This window comes from Arachis duranensis, chromosome 3, assembly GCF_000817695.3.
Source record: "Arachis duranensis cultivar V14167 chromosome 3, aradu.V14167.gnm2.J7QH, whole genome shotgun sequence".
In the NCBI taxonomy this organism is placed as follows: Eukaryota; Viridiplantae; Streptophyta; class Magnoliopsida; order Fabales; family Fabaceae; genus Arachis; species Arachis duranensis.
Genome location: NC_029774.3, coordinates 86,835,147 through 86,839,922, shown reverse-complemented (window position 1 = coordinate 86,839,922; position 4,776 = coordinate 86,835,147). Strand labels below are relative to the sequence as shown.

Here is a 4,776-nt window from a genome sequence, read left to right as displayed (position 1 = left end):
CACTTGAGAGATTTCCAGGCAGCCTGTTCTACTGTCAGGCATGATGGCACTGATGAAACTTCAATTCTACTGAAAGCTTTTCCATTCTCCCTTGAGGGAAAAGCAAGAGACTGGTACTACACTCAACCTCTAGCAAACGTATCCAACTGAGATACACTCAGAAAGGAGTTCCTGGAGAAATTCTTCCCATCTGAAGTTACTGATAAACTGAGGAAGGATATCTCTACAATTGTTCAGGATGACAATGAGACTCTCTTTGAATACTGGGAGCGCTTCAATAATCTTCTGGAAGCATGCCCCCACCACATGATTGACAAGATCGTGCTACTCAGCTATGTCACACAAGGTATGAGACCCCAAGATAAGACCACATTGGAAAGTGCCAGCAATGGGTCTATGAAGAAGTTCAAGACCACTGATGAAGCTTGGCAATTGATCAGTGATTTAGCTGAATCTACTCGAAACCACAGACAGAAGCAAGGCCGTTCAAGGGCCGTTGCAGAAGTATCTTCTGGCATAGAGACTGCTGCTCTAAATCGAAGCATCTGTAAAATGACTAACCTGCTGAAGCAAATGCAGTTAAATCAACAAGCTCAGCAAACTCAACCGCAGCAAAACCAACAACTAGTTCCACAAAGAATTTGCGGAATTTGTGCTGATTACAGCCATTACACTGATGAATGCCCGCAGCTCCAACAAGAAGGCAACATGGTGGCATCCACTCACAACTTCTATGACCGCCCCAACCAAGGGTACAATCAAAGTGGAAATAATAACCATGGATGGCAGGACAATTCAAACCAAAATTGGAGGGATAACAATAATAGAGGAGGCAAAGATAATCAGGGAAACCAGAGGTGGAATAATTACAATCAGAGATAATCAGGGAAATCATAGGTGGAATAATTACAACAACAAGCAGCAAAATCAACCTTACCGAGCACCTCACCTGAGGCAAAACCAAGGACCACCGAACAATCAGCAGCAAACCTCTCAATTTACTCATTCTTCTGTATCTTCTAATGAAGATTTATTACAAGCTTTTGAGAAAAGACAACTGGCCATGGAAAATACCATCGTGAACAGTATTAACGCCAGTCTAAATGGTTTCACCTCTACTCTACAAGATTTTATGACACAACTTGGTTCAGCACAAAATTCTAGTAACCAACCTTCAAGCACCACTGGAATCCCCTCTGAACCATTACCCAATCCAAAGGGAGGAATTAATGCCATCACCCTGAGGTCCGAAACCACACTGCAGGAGAGGAATCAGGAGGAACCAAGCTCACCAGAATACGCCTCAGCTGAAGAGGTGGTAGAAATCGAAGATGTTGAAGAGGAAGAGGATATACAGGACATAGCTGAAGAAGAGATAGCTCAACCACAGGAAGAAGCACAAAAAGGTGCAGGCACCACAGAAAACACTACTCCCATTCCATTTCCACAACTTGCAAGGAAGCCTAGGAAGCAGCTGGAACCTACCAAAATAGTAGAAATATTCAAAAAGGTTGAGGTAACTATTCTCCTTTTTGATGTCATTCAACATGTACCTAAATATGCAAAGTTTCTAAAAGACTTATGTATCCATAAAGATAAAATTATTGAATTAGAAACTATTCCTTTAGGTAGTTCTAAATCTGCTTTAATGGGAGGATTACCTGAAAAATGTAGTGATCCAGGTCCTTGCATATTTAGTTGTACTATTGGTGGTGTAGTAATTTATGATTGCATGTGTGATTTAGGAGAATGTGTCAGTATAATGCCTTTGTCTATATATGATGTTTTAAGGCTCCCTCCCTTAAAAAGGTCAGCAGCTCGTTTTGTGTTAGCAGATAAAAGCATTATTACAGTTGCTGGAGTTGCTGAAGATGTTTTGGTGAACATTAAAGGGCTCACATTTCCCACTGATTTTTATATCCTGGAGATGCCCCATAATGATTTAGATAAGCCATCATCAATCCTACTTGGAAGACCATTCCTGAAGACATCAAAATTCAAATTGGATGCTTTTTCAGGGACATACTCCTTTGAAATAGATGGCTGCATAGTAATCTTCAATCTGAATGGAGTCATTGACAACCCCCCCAGAAGATCGTTCTATCTTCCAGTGTGATGTCATAGACGAAAGTGTGGCTGAAGTTCAAAAGGAAGAGTTTGAAGAGAGGCACACTGGACAAGGTCCAAGTGTGGGGACCTTCTTAACTGACAATGAGGACACTTTGCCATTTTCACAAGCCCCAAATAACCCAGAGCCTGTCCATGATCAAAAGTTAGAATTGAAACCTCTCCCTCCACATCTCAAATATGCTTACCTTGAGGATGAGCAGAAGCTTTCGGTTATTATTGCAAGAGAACTGACTTCTCAACAAGAAGAACATCTACTTGATGTGTTGAGGAAGCATAAGAAGGCAATAGGGTGGAGTTTGGCAGACATAGTGGGAATCAACCCTCAAATATGCGAGCACAGAATATTTTTAGAAGAGGGAGCAAGACCTGTCCGTCAACCACAAAGAAGATTGAATTCCACCATCTTGGAAGTTGTCAAAAAGGAAGTGACCAGACTATTGGAGGCCGGTATCATATATCCCATTTCAGACAGTGAATGGGTAAGCCCAGTGCAAGTGGTGCCCAAGAAGTCCGGAGTCACTACAGTGAAAAATGAGCATGGAGAGCTCATAGCAGCTAGAGTTCAGAATGCTTGGAAGTCTGCATTGATTACAGACGTCTCAACCAAGCTACTCGTAAGAATCACTATTCACTTCCATTCATTGATCAAATGTTGGATCGCCTGTCAGGTAAATCACATTATTACTTTTTAGATGGTTACACAGGTTATTTCCAGATTCATATAGCTCCTGAAGATCAGGAAAAGACTACTTTTACATGTCCTTTTGGGACCTATGCTTATAAAAGAATGCCCTTTGGCTTATGCAATGCACCAGCTACTTTCTAAAGGTGCATGATGAGTCTTTTCTCTGATCTTATTGAGGACTGTATGGAAGTTTTTATGGACGATTTTAGCGTTTATGGTGATTCTTTTAACCTTTGCTTAGATGGATTATCTAGAGTATTAGATAGATGTATTAATACAAACCTTGTATTGAATTTCGAAAAATGCCACTTTATGGTAAAGCAATGGATTGTATTGGGACATGTGGTATCTAATAATGGCATTTTTGTAGACCCAGCAAAGGTGAATGTTATTTCTAGTTTACCTTACCCCTCCTCTGTGAGGGAAGTCCGTTCGTTCCTTGGCCATGCAGGTTTCTACAGGAGATTTATTAAGGACTTAAGTAAGGTGGCACTTCCCTTATCCAGATTACTACAAAAGGATATTGAGTTCGAGTTCAGTGAGGATTGCAAACAAGCATTTGATAAGCTAAAGACTGCTCTAACTCAAGCACCAATCGTGAGAGGACCCGATTGGAGCCAGCCATTTAAAATCATGTGCGATGCTTCCAACCATGCAGTAGGAGCAGCACTGGCTCAGCGTGAAGGTAAAAATCCTTTTGTTATTGCCTATGCGTCTAAGACTTTAGACACTGCCCAATCCAATTATACCACTACTGAGAAAGAGCTACTTGCTATTGTTTTTGCTCTGGATAAATTCCGGGCTTATTTACTTGGTACTAGAGTAGTAGTGTATTCGGACCATGCAGCTCTAAAGTATCTATTGGCTAAAAAGGAATCCAAACCAAGATTTATACGTTGGATACTGCTATTACAAGAGTTTGATTTAGAAATCAAGGATAGGAGTGGTAATCAAAATTTAGTTGCAGACCACTTGAGTCGCCTTGAACATATTAAGGATGATTCTACTCCTATAGATGATAATTTTCCTTTTGACAACCTGCAAGCAGTATATGAAGTAGTCCCTTGGTATGCACCTGTTGCTAATTATTTAGTTAGCCGCACATTTCCTCCACATTTTTCTAAACATCAAAGAGACAAGATGAAAAGCGAGTCTAAATATTATATATGGGATGACCCATATTTATGGAGATGTGGCGCTGACAAGATAATTAGACGTTGTATACCTCAATCAGAATTCCAGTCTATTTTAGAAGCCTGTCACTCATCTAAAAGTGGAGGACATTTTGGCCCTCAACGAACAGCTAGAAAAATCTTAGACTGTGGATTCTGGTGGCCTACTCTTTTTAGAGATGCTGTTGAGTTTTGTAAATCTTGTCACCCATGCCAGAAATTTGGTAATATATCCAAGAGGGATGAGATGCCTCAACAATATATGCTTTTCCGTAAAATTTTTGATGTTTGGGGCATTGACTTCATGGGTCAATTTCGGCAAACAAGGGGAGATATGGATCCACCAGTTACCACTGTAATACTTTCTCAAATTGAGCAAGCAATTCACCATGTAGAGAACGCAAAGTTCGAGCAGGAGCAAACCCTGGCTGCTGATGAGCGGATAATTTATACGCTTTTTGGCATTGTTTTTATATAGTTTTTAGTAAGTTTGAACTACTTTTAGGGATGTTTTCATTAGTTTTTATGTTAAATTCACATTTCTGGACTTTAATATGAGTTTGTGTGTTTTTCTATGATTTCAGGTAAATTCTGACTGAAATTGAGGGATTTGAGCAAAACTCTGAAGAAGGCTGACAAAAGGACTGCTGATGCTGTTGGAATCTGACCTCCCTGCACTCGAAATGGATTTTCTGGAGCTACAGAACTCCAAATGGCGCGCTCTCAACGGCGTTAGAAAGTAGACATCCAGGGCTTTCCAGCAATATATAATAGTCCATACTTTATTCG

General features: G+C 40.4%; 1 non-coding gene across 1 annotated transcript; it reads right to left on the bottom strand.

Annotated features, from left to right (window-relative positions):
- Positions 1–204: 204 nt before the first annotated feature.
- Positions 205–312, bottom strand: LOC127746316 (small nucleolar RNA R71). Its single transcript, XR_008007936.1, has one exon. It is a non-coding gene; the product is annotated as a small nucleolar RNA R71 (small nucleolar RNA).
- Positions 313–4,776: the final 4,464 nt, after the last annotated feature.